The sequence below is a fragment of the Ailuropoda melanoleuca genome, chromosome 17 (assembly GCF_002007445.2).
Source record: "Ailuropoda melanoleuca isolate Jingjing chromosome 17, ASM200744v2, whole genome shotgun sequence".
Classification (NCBI taxonomy): Eukaryota; Metazoa; Chordata; class Mammalia; order Carnivora; family Ursidae; genus Ailuropoda; species Ailuropoda melanoleuca.
This window is the reverse complement of record NC_048234.1, coordinates 6,912,754-6,937,124: the sequence shown is the minus strand read 5'-3', so window position 1 is coordinate 6,937,124 and position 24,371 is coordinate 6,912,754. Positions and strand designations below refer to the sequence as shown.

The 24,371-nt window shown below is 43.4% G+C and overlaps 1 long non-coding RNA gene and 1 other non-coding gene across 2 annotated transcripts in view; both read right to left on the bottom strand.

Annotated features, from left to right (window-relative positions):
* Positions 1-23,579, bottom strand: part of LOC109490988 — a 128,063-nt gene extending 104,484 nt beyond the window's left edge. Inside the window, exon 1 of the long non-coding RNA XR_002144367.2 lies at positions 23,532-23,579. This is a non-coding gene — a long non-coding RNA (uncharacterized LOC109490988). The remainder of the gene's footprint in view (positions 1-23,531) is intronic.
* Positions 15,622-15,726, bottom strand: LOC117797049. The gene has a single exon (XR_004621859.1). It is a non-coding gene; the product is annotated as a U6 spliceosomal RNA (small nuclear RNA).
* Positions 23,580-24,371: the final 792 nt, after the last annotated feature.

Here is a 24,371-nt window from a genome sequence, read left to right as displayed (position 1 = left end):
AACTCCATTATCTAGCCAGAAACATGCATAATGGCCTGGAGCCTATGAATGGCATGGGTGGGGGGGCAATCTTGTAGGACTGAACCTTGAACTTGTGGAATCCAATGCTGTCTCCGAGTAGATAGTGTTAGAATTGAGTTGAACTGAACTGAATTCTTGGACATTCTGCTGGTGTCCGAGAAGTACTTGGCATTGGGGGAGGGGACGAAGAGCCCCTTCCACACTGGAATTGGGTCTGGAACGCTAAGAATGCCAGGAACTCTCCTAGCTTCAGGCATGGGTTGATCAAAAGTCTCAAACAATGCTGTAAGGCCCAATATTTCTCTCCTTCTGGCTCTGCCTTCTGCAGATCCCACATGAGGAGAGTCTTGATGGCTTCCATTCCAAGAGCCTGTGTCTCTCTCCCACCAGGCCCAGCACCATTCTCACTGCCTCTCATTGTTTTTTGTTGGTTGTTACCCATCCCTAGACCAACCATTGCAGCCAGGGGACTGAGGTTCTGTGTCCTTATGTTTGAATGTAACGTCCACCTCTAGAGCCGAGATGGAGTCAAGTCCACTGCAACAGCACATCGGTCTAAGAGTCGGCCAAACAAAAGGATACTGAATGAGTGCTGGGCCATCAAAAACCCAACAAATGTCCATCACAGAGGCTGCTACAAGCAAGCTGTAGAGGCTCAAGTTCAGGGATTAGTAAATAAGAAATAAAATAATAGTAACAAGGGAAAGAGATTCAGTGTGCCCAGAGGAAGAGCACTGTCCACTGGCTTACCATGGAAAGAAAGCACATCAACCCAGAGAGGGTGGGTCAGACTTAGAGGACCGGGTAAGACTCCAGGAGGAGGGTGAAAATTACCACAAGAAAGAGCAGAGCAGGCTCAGTGGGCTGGGGGGGGGGAGCGAGAGAAGAGGCTGTGATGATCAGAAAAGGCATGCTGAGTGCTTACGTTTCTATCAGGGAAGCAGCTGTGAGTAATGGTACAATTGCAAGTGTGGCTTCCAGAGGGCACAGAGACAGTGGGAAATGAAGAGATTGAGGAATGCTTAGCCCAGAGACCTGGAACAAACACCAATGTGTTCTTAGAAGTTACCAAGAAAGAGAGCACCGAAGAAGCTGGAGCAGGGGATGAACTCATTGAGGAAAGTGCTACTGACTTCGGAGGAGCACCACCGGCAAGGGTCGTAGAAGAGTCATTTGAGTGGATGAGGGACTTTCAAAAAGGCCAGAGCTTTGGGGAGCCTTGGTTTAGCATTGTTTTTAAAATGTCAGGAGCAAAATTTAAGAAGACAGTTTTCTTCTGCCCCAGGAAGGGAACAAATCGAATAGAATGGAATGGGATAAGTAACTGTAATTCATAGGGGAAAAAAAATGAAGAGAAGCAGAAATTGTAAATAAGGTTAATATAACGAACTCTATAAATACATTCTTGATCGAAAGGAAAAAATAAATAAAAATAAAAAAGCATGAAAGGAATTAAGATGTCACACTAGAAAACAGGAACTCTGAGAGAGCCATGCTAATAACAAACGAAACAAAGTTTAAAACAAACAACAAAATGTTACCAGAGATAAAAGAGAATATTTTATAAGGATGAAAGGGTTAACCCATCAAGAGGACACAATGAGAAGCATATATGCACCTCACATCTGAAGCCCCCAAGATACAGGAAGCACAAACTGACAGAATGGTAGGGATAAACACACAAATCAACAATAATAGCGAGACTTCAATATCCCCCTTATAATAAAAGATGGAACTAGACAAAAGATCAACGGACACACTGACAAACCGAACACTATAAAACATCAAGACCTAACAGAGACCTCTAGATGACTCCACTCACCAGTCGTAATAAACGTAATATTCTCAAGAGCACATGCAACATTCTCCAGGATAGACCACACATAAAACAAACCTCAATAAATTTCACAGGATTAACACCAATCAAGTATGCTCTTTAACCACAATGGAATTAAATTAGGAGTGAAATGGAACTTCATTCAGTTCAGGGTTTCTATAAGAGAGGACTGTATGGGGAGTGGTGTATGTCACAAAGAAAAAACAATTCAGCTAAGGCTCGAAGAGGGAAGAAAGTCGGTGGAAGAGGTACAGCAGAGACAGCAGGGTCTCCCAAGCTGTGACCCACAGGTGGGCTTCAAGAGTATTAACCTGCTGGGGCGCCTGGGAANAGGCTCGAAGAGGGAAGAAAGTCGGTGGAAGAGGTACAGCAGAGACAGCAGGGTCTCCCAAGCTGTGACCCACAGGTGGGCTTCAAGAGTATTAACCTGCTGGGGCGCCTGGGAGGCAGAGCGGTTAGGCGTCTGCCTTCGGCTCAGGGCGTGATCCCGGCGTTATGGGATCGAGCCCCACATCAGGCTCCTCTGCTATGAGCCTGCTTCTTCCTCTCCCACTCCCCCTGCTTGTGTTCCCTCTCTCGCTGGCTGTCTCTATCTCTGTCGAATAAATAAATAATAAAATCTTTATAAAAAAAAAAAAAAGAGTATTAACCTGCTAACACTGCATACGGACCTACAGAGGACCCACAATTTTATGAGATTTTTCAGAGGGACCCGTTACCCAAAAAAGGTTAAAAATCTCCGATGTGCTTTCACAGGTCATGATAAAAGCAGAGAAGAGAAGGGCCCCTCGAGAGGGAGGGGGACGGAATACTAAGCTGGACAGGGCGGGGAGCAGAGGGCAGCTGTGCTGAATGGCGGGGTGTAAATCACAAGACTGAGGCAGTAGGAAAGGGAGGCGGCAGCACAGGAAGATTGGGGAGTGAAAGAAAGCCTGACACCGGTAAATTGTATGACCACTGAACCAAGATTCATAGTAGTCTTTGCTGGATGCTTTGGAAAACACTGCTGTCTACAGGGTCCAGTGCCCATCACTCAGTATCGTCAGGGGGTCATCAGTCCCCAGTCAAGAGAGAGGCACCGCCCACAACCCCGCTATTATCTAAAATGTCCTTTTTTATCTTAACATATAGAAGGTGAAGAAAGGTTTAGAATATTTATAAAATGTCAGTAGTAATATCTGGAGCACACAAATGAGGACATGGAAATTATTTCCAGCCCTTTCATCTTTGAGCCAAATTTATTTTTTAAACATTCAAATATATAAAACTTGGAAGTCAGTTAACATCTTGGAGTCATGAAATCTGTAGGACTCTGCAGGCCTTCCATGTAAACATGTGTCCAACAAATCACATAGCCCAATTTTCCAACCCTTCGATCCAAGAAAAGGCTTACGGCAGCTTGCGGCCAGTGGTTCTCTGAAGGGTGCTGGGCTTTGGGGAGAGAGGCATCGCCAAGGCGTCTCCTAAAACTGTGCCACGACATTTTAATGTAATGCATGATGTTTTGGATCTAGAGAAGGGCTTCATCTTACATATCGACCTTTGGCCGTACAGTTCCTACCTTGGCAAATAGGCAGGGCCAGCTACATAATTTTGCAAGACCCACTGCAAAATGAAAATGAGTCACTAAAAATTTCAAGATGGTGGCAGCAGAGTGTTAAATCAAGTGTTCGGTCTCTATGACTGCCCGGATCATACGCCTACCAAAGCTGGCCCTGCGCAAAGGACAGGAAGGCCATTCCACAACCTTGAGATTAGATTCTCTTACACTTTTACTCATACTTTTTGTGATTTCATTTTACATTGATATTCATCAGTCTGGAGTTTGTTTGGTATGTGGTTTGAGGTACAGATGATAGCTGACCATTGAACAATGCGGGGTTGGGGGCACCAATTCCCCCACATGGTCGAAAATCCATGTATAACTTTGGACTCCCCAAAAACTTAGCTACTACTAGCTTACTACTGACTGGAAGCCTTACCGACAACATAAAGTCAGTCAATGAACACACGTTCTGTGTTAGTAGAGCATATAAAATTATAGTATATAATAGTATATAATTAGTATACAGTATACAAATACATTATACACTAATAGTATATATTATAGTCTTCCCATAAAATAAACTAAAGAAAATGTTATTAAGAAATCATGGGGCGCCTGGGTGGCTCAGTCGTTAAGCGTCTGCCTTTGGCTCAGGGCGTGATCCTGGAGTTCTGGGATTGAGCTCCACATCGGGCTCCTCTGCTAGGAGCCTGCTTCTTCCTCTCCCACTCCCCCTGCTTGTGTTCCCTCTCTCGCTGGCTGTCTCTATCTCTGTCAAATGAATAAATAAAATCTTAAAAAAAAAATTAAAAAAAAATCATAAGGCAGAGAAGATACATGTATAGTACTGTATTTATCTAAAAAGTACCCATGTGTAAGTGGACCCACACAGTTCACACCTGTGTTGCTGCTCAAGGGCCAACTGTACTTTTGCATTTTCGGAAGTGGTGAGACAAATGTCCTGCTGCCTCTTCCTACAGATGTGAAATGCTACCATCAGTGTATTCAAAATTCTGGTCTCGCTATTCTTTTCCTCTGGTCTGTCCATTCTTGTACCTGTTCCACACTAGTTTTATTGTATTTCTATAAATCATTTTAAAGTTTGGCAATGTACATATGTGCCCCGTCATCCACTGGCACCTTGGATTATCTGGTCTATCATTGCCCCTGCCAAACTTTAAAATCACTTGTCAGGTTAAGGAAAAAAAGAAAAGAAAAAAAATCCTTCCTGTTTTAACAGGAACTGCATTAACTTTACCAATGAACCTCAGAATCACCAACATCTTTATAATCACCTCGGGTTCATGCACTGTCAGCGAACAGCATCTCTTTCAAAGTGCCTCCAGCAATAGCCTATCAGTGTAAGTATAAAAATAGAAATAAAGAGATAAAAAATTTCTCAAGAACCCAGACAGCTCATTAAGGCCAGACCTCTGCGAGAGTGAAAGGCGATCTGAGCATTGGAAGAGGCCTCTAGACCCAGAGAGATTTAGGGACTGGCTATCCATCCTATCTGTCCCGCCACTGAGGCGGCTCCCTTCCTATGGAATTCAGCTCCTACCGCCCCTGGTGCCAAATGCCAGCTGCCTCATCACGTACTCTCAGTTCGCTCTGGTTTCCACTCACTCATGCCTTCTGATTCCCCACAGTTTCTGCTTCTGCTCACTCACGGCTGCTCACTGGCCTTTGCTACTCTGTGGCTCTGAATCGAAAGACATAATTTCATACCAATACTTTTTTTTAAGGGCAACCTTCTATTTACGGCCAAGTCTTCCACGATGGCAGGAAGTTTCGGCTTCCTTGGAAATCAATGCACTGGAGTTGGAAAAAAGTGATGGATCTCATGAGAAGACTTTTTCTTTTAGAAATCTCTCAAGGTAGGTCTAATTATCTTTCTAAAGCCAAGAAAATAAACCAGGATAACGCAGTAACCATAAGAGCTGGCAATTTGCTCGCAGGTCTGTCATGCCTCACAGCTGTCATCTTTCCCACGTACTCTACCGCTCTAGAGAAATCTAGGCTGTCTCTCCAGACGTTGTGGTTTCTGACCCTGTGATGATGAGCAGGACACATAATGCTGGTGAATATGGTGACGATGCGTACTTAGCAAGGCTGCCACCAGCACCATGACTGTGCTCCTTCCTTCTTCCCTTCATGCTCTCTGCATAACCCCCAGTGTTCCAGCAGGGCGCAGGAGGAGGAGGAAGGGGTCGGGCTGGAATCTGCAGTTCTGATTGTGCTCAGGGGAGACGGCCCTCACTCACTGCACCCGATTCTCTAATTTTTCTCTAGATGTTCCACTTATCCAGCTGAAGGCACCAGCAAGCCAAAGCAACAGTATCACACNCAAAAAAAAAAAAAAAAAAAAAAAAAAAAAGGACACAAAGTACAAAAATAAATGACTAAAGTCTGGAAATCACTGGCTGGTCTAGGAGAAATCCACTGAACAGAAATGAAGAAGTGTTTAGACCCTTCCCTGACATCACCAGCCACAAGCTACACAACTCCACACAAATCATTTAAGCTTTTCTGTGGCCTTCTTTTCCTCACCATCTGTCCAACTTGGGCTGATTATACTGCCTGTCCCACCTCCTGATGAGGAGGACGTGATCAGAGGGAAATGACTGACAGCATTTCAGAAAGCCAAGCAGAGAAGTGAGGGATGGGATGGGACAGGACGGGACGGGGTGGGACGGGGCACGTTGGCAGCAGCGAGAGAACCGTCCTCCTCCTGTCCACATCAAAGGAGCTCATAAGACGCATCCTGCAGCTGGTCAGCTGGACTCCTGCCCTCTATACACAGGAAAACTGTCCTCAGCAGGATATTTTTTCTAAGAACAATGCAGAGCCACATGACATCCTTTACAAAGTCATATAGAGTAATACAAAGTAATTAACGTTAATTCTCCCCAGGAAATGAATGTGGGAGAAAGTCAAGATGAAAACGTACCAGCTGGCACTGCACTGTGCCAGACACAGCACATCTCAAAGGTCGGCCATGTGACACTTGCCCTCAAGGAGATTCTAACTCAGTAAAGATCAAGTACGTATTTTAGACTCTCCTATAAAAAAAAGTGTGATGTGATATGGTGAAGGAACAGGTTAAGTGCTGTCAGAGGAGGAAGACAACGTCTCTGGGGGAAGCAGGTAGCATGCTGGCTACATGGCAAAGGTTGAGTTGCATTTCTCCACAAAGGGGTGGAGGGAAAAGCACTTGTGAGAATGGGGACACCAGGAGCAAAAGTGCAGAAACAAGGAATCCCTGAGCACACGTGGCAAACAAGGAAAGTTCAGCGTCACAGTAGCACTGACTGCTAGAGCTACAAAGGAAGGCTGGAACCTGATCGTGAAGACTTTGGACGTGGGCCGGAAGGACACCAAGCATCCAGGTGAAGGTGTCTGATTCGAGTCATATCACGATCAAAGATCTGCTTCAGAGAGATGGCTAATCGCATGGGGGATGAATAACAGAGTGAAGGTGTAAGAGTTAACACCGGTGTAAGACGGTTTACACAGTGATGGTCATGATGATGATAATTAGGTTGCGTGCAAAAGCACTGGTGAGCTGGAAAAGGAAGAGGAAAGAAGAAATTCGGGGTCTTGAGGGTTTTTTTACTCTTCAAACTTGATCTTCACGACTTCTGGAGTAGATACTCTCCCTCCCGTGTTTGAATGAAGAAAAAAGCAGCTCATAAAGAGGGTTAAAGTCTTGCAAAAATCACACAACCACTCAATGGTAGGGGAGAAAAAGAAATTAGAAACTAGGTTCCACGGACTATAACTTACCCCTTATAATTGGTCACCTCCCTTCCCCCAAATCAACCAAAACACCATCAAAGAAGCCACAGTTTTGTATTGTTTATCCCAGTGAAAGTAAATTTGCGTCCCCAGCGCTGCCATATACATTATCAGAACCATAAGGCCAAACCTCCCTGGAACAATTTTCATTGTCCAAATGCCCTCTTCAGTAATGTGGTGATGTGCTTCGCATGACAGCAATTGGTTCTATCCAAGTACACCAGCCACCACCCTGCGACCTCCTGAAGGGCACCTGGCTTTGATTATTTAGGGACAAAAATAATCTCAGCTTGAAGAGAGTTCCCAATCACAACTTTCTAAATAACGGACACCAAAATATCCAATACTCGAAATAGATGGTATCCCCCCTTCTTTTTCTCCGAGAGGCAACGACGAGCGTCACAGTGCACCATGGTGCCAAGAACGCATTATGCTTCCCAGATGCACGGACTGACATACTAAGCAAACTATTTATGAAATTTCTTTGGAAGAGTCAAGGCAAATAACAGCCCGGCCCCCACCCCCATCATCGCCACCAAAGTTAACAGGAGTAGCTCTGCTCAGAGTGACAGGGAAAGCAGACTTGAGTGCTAGGGTGTGGTTGGTACAATGAGACCTGCTATCTGTCACTAGCTATGATTTTTCTTCCCCACGCTCCAAAATTTCCTTTTTTCTCGTGTATCTTAAGTAAGTAGCTATGTTATTGTTGCCAAATTGGATACAAGATTCCCTCTGACCTCCTCCCCCTCCCAGTAGCCACAAGCGTTACTACTCTCTGGAAGACCCAGGGGAATATATATGGGGTCTTACCTCCCCCAGCCTCCCAAAACACACACACACACACACGCACGCACACACACACATACCATGCCAGTAACAGACATTTAGTAACTCATAGATATTGTGGTCTCATGAGAAAAAAGGGACTTAATCAAATAGTATTTTGTAAGAGATTTATTAATTATATAACTAACCACCATCCCCCTCGCCCCCAGCCTGACTCTTCGTAACCTCTTTTCCCACTTGCGGTTGCTCTCAACTAAGGGAATGGGCATGAGCCTATGATTTGGTATGATCTGCCCTTGGAACTCATCCCCTACAGGAAGGATTTTCTGGACTCTGGGTATCTCAGGGTTACCCCACCCCCACCTGCCGGTCACCCCTGGGAAACCAAGCTGTCAGGTGAATGAAAGATAGGAGAGGTATTGAGGGTCAAGCAAAGGGATTTCCCCGGAGGAGATGCTGCCAATGCCGCCCCCTTCCCATCATCCACACTTGACTTCCAAGGGAGGGAGGCGCTTTGAGCATTCTGTTTGGCTGGTTGCTTAGTTTCTATAGAAACTGTCCTGCCAAGGGCTTAAAGTTAGTACCAAAAAAGACCCCTACACAAATAAGAAACATTGCGTAATATGACAACACTGACAATGAATATAAGGAATGGAAAGAAGAGAAATTTATCATCCCATCTGGGGCTGTCTTGTTCAACACTCCCTCCCTCCCACTGTCAGCATCATCACCAAACCTACGCTTTATTTTTTAAAAAAGTGTGTGAAGGTCCTTTGAAGCACTAAGAAAGTCAAGGCCAGACAGAGTTCAGATTCATTTAAGAAACGCTGTATTCTCATTTCACCCTTTCATACCTTGGACAGTCACAGTGCATATTTTATTTTATGTTTTTTTCTGACAGTCTTTTTTTTTTTTTTAAAGATTTTATTTATTTATTCGACAGAGATAGAGACAGCCAGCGAGAGAGGGAACACAAGCAGGGGGAGTGGGAGGAAGAAGCAGGCTCATAGCGGAGGAGCCTGATGTGGGGCTCGATCTCGCAACGCCGGGATCACGCCCTGAGCCGAAGGCAGACGCCTAACCGCTGTGCCACCCAGGCACCCCTCTGACAGTCTTTTTTTTTAATAATAATTTTTTATTATGTTAGTCACCATACAGTATATCATTACTTTTTGATGTATTGTTCCATGATTCATTATTTGCGTATATTAAACACACAAACTTCTCTGAGAAGTGACCCAGTAAATACACTTGGCTATTTAATTGTGTTGTTCTTTCCTCACCCAGGAGCCCTTCCCTGCCCTGCAGCCCACACTCCATACCCTTAACATTTGACATATGAATCATGCCACCCATAAAAGTGGAGTCTATGAGATACTTAAGGAAACATGCTCTAATAATTTAAAACTAACTCTCTAAAGTTAACCACCATTTAGGGAACTAACTCATCCTGCACAGAACCAGCAGGCCCCCTGCAGTCACTGCCCCTACACATGCTCTTGTCTTTAACTTCTAACCTATCCAATTAATGATTATGATCCTATACAACGAGAATCCATTTTTACGGACAGAGAATATAAAGAACGTGGAATCCGATGCATTCGCACAACGAAACCCAAACTCAAAATCAAGCCTAAATAGGACATGACAGAGTCAAAAGACCAGTATCAGAAACACATTCTCTCTTTCCACAGTTCTACGTAAATCTACGTGGCAGATCTTTTTCATCAACCTGTTATTTCCTACCTCACGCAGAACTGTGGAAGGGGCCACTTGTTTCCATTAGTAGAACCCAGAAGATCCACAACTATAATATAAAATTTTTTTAACTACAGAGAAATCTGGTAAATACAAATAATTCTCTTCCTGTCATGGAAGATTGAAAAACACATCCCTTAAAGACTCAAAGTTGTGAGAATTTTCTAGCAGGAGTATTTTTAAAATTATTTCTGTGACCCCCCCCCCAAAAGATGGCCTATGAACTGCATAAGACAGGGGAATAAGTGTACTCTTATCTATCATACATAACTTCCAGGGGCTTCTAGAACAAGGAAGTGAGGCTAAGTCACAAAGCTCATGGTTCTAGGAGCCTAAAATGTCCACCAAAAAAGGGTCTAACTCAAAGATGAAAATTTTTAGAAAGATTTCTGCTTCTGACTGTGAAAAGTTACCTTGTATCTGCCACTAATAACTAGAGCTGCTAGGTTTTTTTGGGGGGGAGTAATCTGTTTAAAGGATTCTAAGAGCTACCAAAGTGATGAGCTACCAGTGTGATGAGTCTTCTTCACAAGAAGACAAAAGACTCAAGACATTTACTATTTTATAAGCATCACTGGGATGAAAAGCTAAGAAGCTAATTGGCTGGGGAAAAGGGTGAAGATCTTACATAATTTTTATATGCAATATCTACCAATCAGTCAAAAAATATCATGAATGTGAGGACATAGGACTCAAAGGCAAAAGGGAAAAGGGATAATAGAAACAGATTCACATAATACAGCAGAATTATCAGCTATGGCTTCTAAAATAACTAACATTAATATGTTCAGTAAAACACAGGAAACCATGATGAACGTCATTAGAAAACTGAATATGTGAGAAAACAATCACATCTAGATTCGAGAATTATAAAAGTCATATCTGAAATTAATAACTCAATAAGTGGGTTTAACAGCAAGCTAAGCACAGTTGGAGAAAAAACACAGCTATGCTCCCACCCGAGACACAAGAAAAGACAACAGAAAGTACAGAGAAGAAGAAGAAACATGTGGCTCATGGTAAAAAGTTTACATGTGTAACTGACATCCCAGAAAGAGGTAAGAAAATGGACCTGCAATTTTATTTAGAAAGTAAATAAAAGAAAAGTTTTGAAAACCATAGAAAGACAAGGCACAATTTCAAGAAACACTATCCTATCCAAGTAAATGACAACAAGGGAAGTCATACTTTGGCATATCATGGCAGAGCTGCTAAAAACCAACAACAGAGGGAAAAGATAACCCTTCCTGAATAGAAAAATAATGAGATTTCCAGATGATTTTTGAACAGAAAAGAGATAAGTCAGAAGATGACAGACTACTGGGCACAGATTACCTTGTCCCAGCTACCAATCCCAACGGAACAAAGGACCATGTACCAATCGCCAATCCCAGGGAAGCCTCCCAACACTTCTGCCCACTGCATTTTGGGATCAGTCTCCAAGGAACACCGCTGCCAAGCCCTGGACGGAACACAGCACCTTGCTAACGTAGAGCACAGACAGTAAGATCAGCTTCAACAGAGGCATCAGTGCCCCCTGGAAGCAAGCCTCTCCCAGCAGGTGACACGGGACACTTTGCCTACACACGCCCCTCTCATGCCACACCGGATGGAGCTCCATCCCCTCCCAGGGGAAGAGAGACGTACACTGGGGTTGGCGAGGTGCCATATGATACGTGTGCCTTACGCAGAGTGAAAGAGCAGCCCGTGAGCAGGAAGCAGGGGGAAATAGCCCCACACAAGGCAACAAGCCCAGCACAGGCTGTGTGGGCTCTTTATCTCTTGGTCGGGAAGGGTTCCAAGCTGCAGGCCTACTCTGACGCAGCTGAGTGGGGGCTGAAACGGGCATGCACAACACGGCCTTTGCACAACACGGCCTTTCCCAACACATGCCACCCTTTCAGTGCTGAAAGATAACAACCGCCACCCCAACTGACCAGCCTGTGAAAATACTCTTCCCCCAAAACACCAAAGATGAAATAAAGAACGTTAAAATAACCTGTCATCAACAGGACTGTTTCAGAAGGAATACTGAAGGAAGTTCTTCAGGACAAAAGGGAACTAATCTCAGAGGAAAGCCCAGAATGCAGGAGGGAATGAAGACCAACACAAAGAGTATGTATGTGGGCAAATCTGAACGAATATTTGCTGTCAATACAACAACAACACCTTGTGGAGTGTTAAATGTGTGTAAATTAAAATACATGAAAATAACAGAAAAGAGGGGAGGAACCTTGCGAAGAAAGTAATGATAGAACCAATTTCTTCATACACTTATAAATCAAGGGAGTATGCTTTTGTCACTGACAGTAAGCAAAAGGAAGAGTAAAATATATGTGTGTGTATTTAACGATTGAATAAAGAGAAAAAAAATAGAATAAAAAATGCTGATATGACCACAAAAAGAAAGCAAAGGAAAAATAACAAATCTACAATCAAAATGAAAGATTTAAATACACTTCTTTCAGTAACTGATAAAACAGATTTAAAAAGTGAAAATGTAGGAAATTCGAACAAACTTGACTGATTGGCATATATAAAACACTGAATTCAACAACTGCAGAATGTGTATTTTTCCATGTTCAGAGCATTGTTCAGTTAACCTGCAGCTATCTGTTAGTCCATAAAGGAAGTTCCAGTGAATTCCGAAAATCTGAAGCCATGCAGAATATGCCCTCTGAGTTCAGTGGAATCATGCTGGAAACCAATATGCAAGACACAGAAAAATACCTCAAATGCTTGGAAATTAAGCAATACTCTTATAAATAACTAATGGATTATGAAGAACTAGGAATGGAAATGAGGAAATACATGTGATAGAAGATTGTGAGGCCACAGCATGTCAAGAATAGGCTACTGCTAGAGCAGTCCTTGCTGGGAATCAGATTTGAAGACACAGATCAGAAGAGAAAAGGGCTCAAAACCAGTGACTTATGTAACCATCTCAAGAACACAGGGATAGGGGTAGGGGCGCCTGGCTGGCTGTCTATAGAGCACGCAACTCTTGATCTCAGGGCTGTGAGTTTGAGCTGCACTTTGGGCATACTAAAAAATAAAAATAAACTTTAAAAGGAAGACATAGGGTTAAAAAGCATATTAAACTCAAGAAAAGTAGAAAGAAAAAAAATACGTCTAGGACAGAAAAACTGATGAAATAGAAAACAAATTTAACAAAATCAAGAAAGTCAAAAGCTGTTCCTTTGAAAAGACCAAAACATGTTCCTTTGAAAAGACCAAAACAACTGAAAAGAAGCAATACAGCAAATACAACCGATCAAGAGCAGAGAAGGTACAAATTTCCAATTCTGGACCTCAAAAGGGGGTTATCACTACAGATCCTACAAATAATCAGGGAACGGTAAGAGAATATTTTTGAACAATTTTGTGCAAACACATTTGAAATTTCAGACAAGGCACATTTCCAGAAAAATACAATTTACAAACTGGCATAAGAAGAAATAAAAAATCTAAATAATCCTATATTTATTAAAGAAATTGGATCCATAATTTAAAACCTCCCCACAAAGAAAACTCCAGTCTCCGAGAGGCTCGCTGTCAAGATCCACTGAACGTTTAAGGAAGAAATTAACTATTTTAAACAAAACTTCTAGGGACTAGAACAAAAAAGGGAACACTTCCCAACTGATTTTATGAGGCCAGTATAATCTTATTACCAAAAAAACCTGGCAAGGAAACTACAAGGAAATCATAGGCCAAGATCTCTCAGAGCAAAGTAGCAGAAGTTCTAAACAAAAGGATAGCAAGTCAAATTCAGCAATATAAAAATAGTACGCCACAACAAAATTGGTCATATTCCCACTCTTAAATGAGTCAGTTTAACATTTCAAATTCAATCAATGGAATTTTCAAAAATCAACTGATCAACTAAAAAGATATAGAAAAACCATGTGATAAGTCTCAATATCCAAGCATAATAAAATGCAGTAAACTGGAAATAGAACATAATTTTCTTTGTCTGCCAAAAGGTGTCTACAAGAGAATTTACATCAAGCATAATATTTAATGACAAAACACTTAAAGAGTTTCTCTTCAAGTCAGAAACAAAACAATGATGTCCCCTCTCACCATTTCTCTTGAACATTGTACTAAAGATCCTAGCCAGCACAACAAAACAAAAGAAATATTATTCACAAACAGCAGGACTGTGTGTATAAGAGATCCAAAAGAACCTACAGATATGTCATTAAAACCAGTGAACAAACTTAGACTACTTAGATCAGCAAGGTCACTAGACACAAATTCAAAATACAAAAGCATGTTGTATTTCTATTCATTAGCAATAAGAAAGAGAAAAGTAAATGGTATGCTAACATAACAGCACCAAAAAAATACCAAACACCTGAAAATAAGCCAAATAGAAAATGTAAAAAGCTACTCAGAAAATAACAAAATATCACTGAGAGAAATTCAAGACCGTCTAATAAAATAGAGGGATATACTATGTTCATGGATTTAAATGTTTAATATTATATACTGAATATGTATATTCTCTCCAGACGGAGCTAAAGATTCAACATGCAATATACCAGCAGGTGTGTGTGTGTGTGTGTGTGTGTGTGTGTGTAATGAACAAGGTGATTCTAATATTAAAAGCCAAAACAGTCCTGAGGAAAAAGAACAAGGTTGGAGGATTTACACCACCAGATGTCAATGTGTGCTCTAAAGCTGCAGTAAGTAAAACAGTATGGTACTGGCACAAAGACGATACAATGGGGTGAAAGAAATACAGACATATACATCACAGAGGGAGAAAAAGAGAGAGAAACTTGATTTATGACAAAAGTATCACTTCATAGCAGCAGAGAAAGCTGATCTCATTAAACAGGTGCTGGGTCAACAGGGTATCAATATGAAAAATGCATCACTAACTTCTATCTCATACCAAGCATAAAAATATATTTGAGCTGGATCACAGGTATAAATATGAACAGTAAAAAAGCGCTTTAGATTACTTAAACCAGATGCAAAAATACTAATTACAAGAGAAAAGAATGATAAATTTGATTACATTAAAATTAAAAATTTCTGCTCATTGTTAGATATCTTGAGAGAGTAAAAAGGCACGTGGAGAGTGGGAGAAAATATTCATATGCATATACCCCACAAAAGATTTTTTTAAAACACATATTTTTAAAAAAACCTTCAAATCGGTAAGAAAAACATAAATGACCTCCAAAAACAGCCAAAGGATTTAAACAGGTGGGGCACCTTGGTGGCTCAGTCAGTTAAGTGTCTGACTCTGGATTTTGGCTCAGCTCATGATCTCATGGGTCATGAGACTCCATGCACGGAGCATGGAGTCTGCTTGGGATTCTCTGCCTCTCCTTCTCCCTGGGCACCCCCTCTCAAATAAATACATAAGATTTAAAAAGCTTCTTTACAAAGTAGGGTATTTAAATGACCAATAAATATATAATAAAACCGTTCATTCATCTCCAGGGAAAATCAAATTACATCATGGTAAGGAATCACAACACACCACCAGAGTAGTAACATTTAAAAGACTGACACTAGAACAAACGAAGTCTCGTCTACCGCTGGGGTGAGCATAAATTCACGCAATCACGTAGGAACACTGCTTTGCATTATCTCCTAACACTGAGAACACGCAAATCCTCTTACCTAGCAATTCTCCTCCTAGCACACATGTGTTTAGGTGCCCACTCAAAAAAAAACATATACAGAAGTTTCTGGCAGTCAGAGTTAAAAACTGAAAGTGTTCATCTTTCGCAGATGAGAAAGATGCGCTGTGAGTTGTGATATATTCATACCACAAATAGCATTGAAAAAGTGGACAGTTCCTACCAACATAATGTACACAAAAGAAGCAGACATTAAATATACGTGGCATGATTTCATTCATATAAACTTCACGAATTTGCATGTCATCCTTGTGCAAGGGCCGTGCTAATCTTCACTATATAAACTTCAAAGCTAGGCAAAACCAATCAATGGCGGCAGAAGTCAGGACAACGGTTTGGTTACCTTTGGGGGGAAATAGTAGCAGTGATTAAAAATGAAGCCAGTGAGACTGGGTGGGGAAAGCAGAGTCAACAGATGGAGAAAGGCCAGCTCCTGGGGTACCGCTGAAAGCCTTCACCCAAGCACACCTGACGCTACTTCCCTCTGCCGCTGGACCTCTCAATTCCCTGAGACTTTAGTTTCCAACGAGCTGTCTTTTGCACCAGCCTTGACCTCTGCCTGGAACCCAGCTCCTGCTAGAAATGGAAACCTGGAAAGATGGGTTTCTCTCCATGTATGAAGGTGAGAAAAGAGTGATCAACAGATCACAACAGAGAGGACTTTCAATCCAGCTGTGGGAAGGTTCTATGGGCCTTAGTTTCCTTCTCTTTGAAAGCAGAAGCTTGGGTAGGGATGGATCTAGTTTATGACGGGACTGGACTCGGTGTGGCTGTAGTAAGCTAGTGCTTTCTCCATCCATACCTCCAAACCTGCTCCATATCTCACTTCCTTGTTCTAGAAGCCCCTGGACGTTATGTATGATAGATAAGAGTATACTTATTCCCCAGTCTTATGCAGTTCATCGGCCACCTTTTGTTTGGGGGGGGGGGTCACAGAAATAATTTTAAAAATACTCCTGCTGGAAAATTCCAATCCAAACTAATATGAAAACACCTATCATACAGCTACATCACAACATCTGCTCTTGTGTAATGGGTTGAATTATGTTTCCCCCAAAAGAGATACGTGGAAGTCCCAACCCTCAACGTTTCAGAACACAGCATTATTTGAAAGTGTTGTTTTAGATGTCATTAGTTAAGATGAGGTCCTGCTGAAGGACAGTGGGCCTTTGATCCGATGTGACTGTGTCCTTATAAGACGACTACGGGAAGACACAGGAAGACGATGCCAGGAGACAGAGATGTGTCTACAAGCCAAGGAATGCCAAGGATCGTGGGTGACGCCAGACACTAAGACAAAGAAGAGAACTGATTCTCCCCTGGAGCCTTGGAGAGCCCATGGCCTGCCCATTTCAGACTTCTGGCCTCCAGAATTGTGAGAAAAGGAATTGTTGTTTTAAAAACCACGCCACACCCCCCCCTTGGTGGCGCTTGTGAGAGCAGCCCTGGGAAACGAAGGCACCTCCCACCGCTCAGGCCTATTCTGCCTTCTCAGACCCACAGCAGGGAAGGGGAACGGGCATTTACACATCAAAGTGGTGGACGTTGGAGCTCTCACTGTTCCCCTTTTCACAGGACGCTGCCCTGTCTCCAGCGTACTCCTGCTCTCCTGCCCAGGCAGTCAGGCCCCTGGTCTCCCCACCGGCAAGAGCACTGCCAGGGACCTGGGCCGCAACCGCACAGCAGCTGAGAGATCTGGGGCGGCGGAAGCGGTCAGGTACTTGGTTCATTATCCTGTGCCTTGGCTCCTGTAGTGAAAGTGAGTTCCAAAGCATGGATGGGGTCAGAGGGTCATACAGACAAGAGAAGGTGACCGTAGTGCTTACACAGCATGACATGAAGAACTCAAAAGCTCTTCGTCCAACCTGGCACTGTTTTCCTCGAAGGCCTGACATGCCACCATTGGGTGAAAGGATTATAGGTCCCGGGTGTAATGAGCATGGGGGGGGGCATCTTATCAGATGACCCAGATGAGGGACTGGTTGGCGTGTTATTTTTTAATGGGGTGGGATTCCTACGAGTAGCCTTGGCTGGGGGACCCCAAGACCACTGGAGGAGAAGGGGAGAAGACATGGGAGCAGGCGGCAGCTTTGGTGGTAAGAAGAATGATCGTGCAAAAGGAATCTAGAGAATTGCAACCCTGGCCGGGATCTACCCACAGATTAAGTAGGAGAACTTCACTTTCAGGTGAAAGTGAGAAGCAGGGAGGCCTGTTTCTTTGGAATTTGCCAAATATGCTCAGGGTGGGGGCAAGGAGGCTTCGATTTAACTCGAAACACATTTCTTGAGCTCCTCATGAGCTCAAGATACTACACTGAGGTTTAACTACTAAAGGATGATCCTAAAGGTTGAGCAGATAGAGCCCCTGACCTTGAGATGACCCTGTCCATGCAGCAGGGGAGCGTGAGTCATATTTCTAACTCAGGATGTGAGGCAGAGTGAGTGAAGCAAGCTGAGAAGTCCAGACAAGAACTAACGCTTACACTGAGTGCTCAGCACGCACCAGGCATGAGGCTAAGCAGTTTATGGCTACTCATTCCCTTTACGCTCACCACCACCCCCTTGTGCTATTATGATCCTCATTTTACAATGGAGACCAGAGAGGTGAAGTCACCTGCCCAAGGAGCACAGCCAGCAGGCAGTTGGAAGAGTTCCAATGGCAGAGAACGTCCCTTAAAATGCACGTTGAGGCAAGGGTAGGTCACACGGGCCCTCCACACCATGCACGAGGGAGGGCCTCCCTCTCCACGACGGGGACCCTCAGTGTCACCTGGCATTTAAACACAGCCTGCCTTAGAGGAAACCAATAAATAAATAAATGATCAATTGCCCAAGTCCCTTCTATCTCCCAGGCCATGAGTCCACATGGCGGAGAAAGCAAAAGCCCTGGGGCCATAAGGGAGCCTGTGGTCCTTCTTCCAAGACAAAGAAAGCTGAGAGGTCAACAGGGCCAATGTGAAGAACGAATCAGTGAAGCTGCAGATGAACTCTGACTTCAAGCAGTACGGGCAGCCGCAGAAAATTGCCAGCGTCTGCTACCCCTAACCCTTCTTCCAGGATTAACCCTTCCAGGCAAGTGTTACACTAAGAAACCTTTTATGTTAGAGGATTTTTTGGGGGGGTGTGCAGTGAAAACAAAGGCAGCATCACCCGATGTTAAAAGCGTGGGTCCAACGTTGTGACCCAAGGCATCGATAAGGGCGTTGTGACGCTAAACGGCCAGAAGGAAAGACAGAAAACCGGAGAATGTGACTCCCCTTTGGCGCCGTTTGGTCCACAACCAGCTCGCGTTTGAGGAGGGGAAGGGAACTGTCAGTTCCTTCTTTTTCCTACTGGGTCGAGGGCCCAGTACCACCACAGGGCTGACTTTAGCTCCAGCTCTTTATTTAGTAAAACGAAAACTCCATGAACATTCTGGCACTAGGAGGCATGAGTTGGCTCCTCCGAACGGAGACCTCTGCTATTTAGGGACTCTACAAAACAGAAAAATGTGTATTACCAAATAACTATTTAGAGAAAATATTGAAAAAAAGATGGAGAGAGAACTGTTTGTTTTAATATGGTCTGTTTACAATGCATTATTACTGGACTGCAGAGTGTGCGCTAAGGGAACAAAAATGCATTTGCATTTTTTCAGGGTCAAAATAGCCATGTTCAGACAGCACACAGCAATCTCTCTTACAGTTATTTTTCTTCTCTTTTTCTGGCATTTGATAGATTCTAGAAGTTCATCTAACTTGACCTTTGGCTAAACCGCCCTTATTGCTGCTAAAATATATTCTCCCTCAAACAAGGCCTCCTTCTCAAGTCAGGAGTCAGTTTCTCGAAGCCAATGGTCCTCAAACTTTAATCTGCACCAGAAATTCCCAGAGGGTTTGTGAAAGCACACATGGAGGCCCACCCTTAGATTTTCTGATTTCGTAGGTCTGGGGTGGGGCCCAAGCATTTCCTTTCTTCCAAGTTCCCAGGTGATACTGATGCTGGTGGTCCGAGGACCACACTCTGAGACCAGCTGGTCTATGTGCACGGCAGAAGTGTGTCATCATGGACATGCTGAGATGACCCAGAGAGGAGAGTGAGCAGGCTATGTCACTGTCCCTGGCACACAGGGCCCTTCCTTCTCTTCCATGTGATAACAGGGTCTGAGACAGCTCTCTGGTGCCCATGAAAGGACAACCAAGACAGCCAGAGAGACAGAACCAAGTTAGAGATGAAGAGAATCTGATTATGCTGGCAATGTTGGCACCCCTGCATCCAGCTGAACCCCCGCCTGACCAATTACGTAAGTCAGTGGATTCGGTTTTTTGCTCAAGTAGGCTGGGTTATTTATCCTTTGCAAGAAAAGAATTCTGAATCGGTCATCTACTCTCTGGATGTTTATAGCATGGGGTCCTTCCACTTCTTTCGTCCTCTGATCCCTCACTGTTGCCAAGAGAGGGTCTCTGGCACAAGTCAGTCATGCTCCCGTGTCTACTATCCATTCACCTAGTTTCTTTTCTCAGTAATTAACACAACTCAGGAACGTCTCCCACACACAGTCACGCTACCCAACCCTGAACTTCACTTTTCTGGCTGTAAGCACCTACACGTCTGTACACTTCTCTGTTTCACTCCCTGGATGACTCACACTCTGAAGCACGGCACCGTGCAAGTATATGTCAAAGGCAGGAACACGGACTATAACCTTATTCTGATAAAGTGGAAGGGCTCTAAATATGACGCTTTGCATTCTTGATGCAATCTATTTGGTCAAAAACACTAATAAAGTTAGCTTGTGAGCACCTCTGAGGCTGCTGTCATTGCAAAGTTTTATGACTGCTCCAGAGACCCTTTTAGCCAAACCCTACTGCTAAGAACAACCTGGCACATCCTAGAATTTGGGATGATTACCCTAGCAATCATACCACACGAGTAGGTGTCCACGAATGTGGAAGATCCCAAGCACAGTATGTCATATCCTGGAGGGACTCAAGGAACACAAAATCTGACTGTCATTTAATCATTAAATAAGCATGTCCTTAGTGTATACAAAATACATGGAATTCTAAATACATGGTGGCATAAAAAAACAAATATCATCCTTTTTTTTAAAAACATTTTATTTATTTATTTGACAGAGATAGAGACAGCCAGCGAGAGAGGGAACACAGGCAGGGGGAGTGGGAGAGAAGAAGCAGGCTCATAACGGAGGGATCCTGATGTGGGGCTCGATCCCATAACGGATCACGCCCTGACGAAGGCAGACGCTTAACCGCTGTGCCACCCAGGCGCCCCCGTCCTTATCTTTTTTAAGCTTTTTTAAAAGATTTTATTTGTTTGACAGAGAGAGCACAAGTAGGCAGAGCAGTAGGGAGAGGGAGCAGGACCCTGGGACCATGACCTGAGCCAAAGGCAGACATTCAACTGACTGAGCCACCCAGGCGCCCCTAAATATTGCCCTTATCTTAAGGAAAAATGCAATTTAATAGGAAAGATAACCAAAATACTAACTAAAAATTGCAAAGTATGAACAAAGTCACGACTATTATTTTTTAACCAAAAAAATATGACTAAATCAACGCATTCTTCAAATATTCTAAAGAGGTTTCCACTGTTTACTTTGCGATTCTTTTTCGGAACCATCTGCATAGCCAACCTACCACCATTCACATTTGCGTAAGACACGGCTGGTGGCCTACCCCATTCGCACTTCATCCCCGTCATCAGAACCCTACTTCGTTATGGAAGGTAATGTGCTCCTATCCAAGCTATGTATGGATCACGATTGGTCTGACTCCTTTGTGACAAGCTTATCCCCTGCTCTCCCGGGATTCCTGCAGATGGGATGGCAGTGTGACCTAGTCCTGACCGGCGACACTAGAGCAATCATTGCTTTTCCTGTTCAACGAGGAACACGCTGGCTTAGTTCCCCACTCTTGTGCTTTCTTCCAGCCTCGAACACAGGAGTGATGCCTGAAGACACACACCCCAGCCATCCTGTGACCCTGGGGCAGCAGTCCCTGAGTGAAAGACCAACAAAAGAACCGTAGCCAATACCAGGCCTGACATCATGGAGCAGCTGAAAGCCATGCCAGCAGTCTGAAACTTCTTAGTATGTCAGAAAGAAGGAATCTGTTTCCTTTAGCCACCGTAAGTGGATTTTTATGTTACTTGAAGCTGACCACAATATTGTAAGTGATGGAACGATAGCCTCATCTTTTTTAAGTAGGCCCCATGCCCAGTGTGGAGCCCAATGTGCAACTTGAACTCGCCACCCTGAGATCGTGACCTGAGCTGAGATCAAGAGTCAGACGCCTGACTGAGTCACCCAGGCACCCCAATAGTCTCATTTCTCATTAATCAGGTGGATCCCCCAAACACAGTGCCCAAACTTAAGTCCAAATTTCTTTAGGCTGTTGCCAGGACGTGTATCTTCCCTCAAAGTATCCTGAGGGCAGCAAAGGGAACATATCGCCAGCCCTTAAGGCAGTTTAACATGAAAAATTTGAGAGATGTTTTAAACTATGTCAATTTTGTGATAATGAGTGGCAGCACTAAATGGAACAACACTCCTTTGGTTAAAATATTCGGTTCAAAAAAGTCATTTGAGTCCCATTTCATATGTGTTATAACTAAAACCAAATGCTGATTAAAGCTATAGTAAGAAGATCTAGGAGTATAATTATTAATTACCTACTTACTTTTAGTTCGGTTTTCAAGAAAAATATTTAATTAGCTTGAAACCATCTGTGAAGGTTGTTGAGCTAATTAGGACTCTGGTTTATTTTCATTCTCTCTTCACAGCAAATGCTGAAAATCATTTTGGGGTTAACATCCAAAATAACCTGTGTTTTAGGTTTTCACCAGTAGATTCTAAAATTTCACTAGATGAAGCTAGTCTGATGTTCTATATAATTTGTCACACAATTTTATCCTAACCACGTGGTTCTTTCTTTTTATTAGTACAAAAACTGAATTATTTAGTCACAGATATTTTGGGAAATATAAAATGAATTTCAAAGATACATCACTCCACAATCCCATCAGAGCTATCACCACGGAAAAATTTTTCAAATAACAAAACAGTAGAAAACGTAAAGTTCTGATGGCAAAGAGTAACCGTAAATAAATTCTGCAAGTGGTAGAGTCCTTATGAAAACCTCCCAACAACCAGAAAAAAAATCAGAGTATCCATGTGATCTCGAGGTGTGGGACAACTAAGCACAAAATTAAAAGAAGAAACCTGGGAAAAAATTTATAACTATGACTGCATTTTAAAAATATTTAAGCTTCTGTAAAGCAGGAATTACTAAAAATTAAGAATAATAACTAGGAAAGCAATTTGTAACAAATAAATTAGATGGGAAAGAAAAACACAATATGGTATTATAATCAAGGAAAGAACTACGCAAGGCCACCAGCGTGAATTGTAGCTGAGAAGAGGAAATACAAGTTAGTAATAAGCATTTGTTTAGTAATTGCTAAATACCGGGATCCAGCTGTGAATGAGGAGCTCCACCACTTACAGCTGATGAAAACAGTAAGGTGTTAAGAAGTTTAGACGAGCACCAGCTGCTGCATGGAAGCGCTGAATCGCCATACTGTACACCTGAAAGTCATCTAACACCATCGACGAGCTAACTGGAATTACAATAAAAACTTTTAGGGGCACCTGGGTGGCTCAGGCGGTTAAGTGCCTTAGGCTGGGGTCATGATCCCAGGGTTCTGGGATTGAGCCCCCCCACTGGGCTCCCTGCTCCGCGGGGAGCCTGCTTCTCTCTCTGCTGCTCCCCCTGCTTGTGCGCACGCTGTTTCAAAAAAAAAAAAAACTTTTAAAAAAAGATATAAAGATCTTATTTAAATTATATAGGTAACTATTGGAAGAACAAAGAAAAATAACACAGCAGTGCCTGCTTACCCGTGGGGAATATGCTCGAAAACCGCCCAGCGGACGCCGGAAACCGCGGATCTGACCCAACCCTGCACGAGGTCTTTTCCTCTAGATACACGCCTGTGATGAACTCTGACTTACAAACCAGGCACAGCAAGAGGTCACCAATAATAATACAGAACACTCAGAACAACAGACTAATAAAAGTTACATCCGTGGGGTCTCGAAAATATCTCATTGGATTGTACTCACCCTGCTTCTCGTGAGGAGCCGGAGGACGCCTTCCCTATGAGATGACGTCAGGCGAATGACGCAGGCGTCCTGACGTAACGTAGCGTAGCATTAGGCTCCTATTGACCGGCTGCAGATTCGTCAGGAGGAGGATCACCTGCTTCCGGCCGGGCAGGAACCGAAAGCGAAGAAGGCGAAAGCGCAGATAGCCGAGCGGCAGATACTGGGGAAGGAGTGCACAATCCACTCCCAGGGGGTGTTCGCGGAAATGCAAGGCGGGATGACGTGACAACGTATGATCCCTGTCGTCACAGGCGTCAAAGGCTACCATCTAAAGAAATAATGAATTATATCTATAATGTAAGGTTAGGTTTTAAAAACAAGCAGAAGAACAACAGAGAAATGGATTTGAAGGATCAGAAGGAAGACATACACTCACGAACACATGCAAAAAAAATTTTTAGGGGCGCCTGGGTGGCACAGCGGTTGAGCGTCTGCCTTTGGCTCAGGGTGTGATCCTGGCGTTGTGGGATCGAGCCCCACATCAGGCTCTTCCACTATGAGCTTGCTTCTTCCTCTCCCACTCCCCCTGCTTGTGTTCCCTCTCTCACTGGCTGTTTCTATCTATGTCGAATAAATAAATAAAATCTTTAAAAAAAAATTTTTTAAGCAAGAAAAGGTTTTAAAAGAAAAAAGCTCCCCCAAGGAGTTCCCTCTCTCTCTCTCCTTCTCTCTCTCCTCCTCTCCCTCTCTCTCCTTCTCCCCTCTCTCTCTCTCCCCCACATTGTCCCTCTCCCTCACTCTGAATGTGTGCCCTGGAAACCCCCATCACTGTTCCTGTCCCATTTTATACCTCCTTGG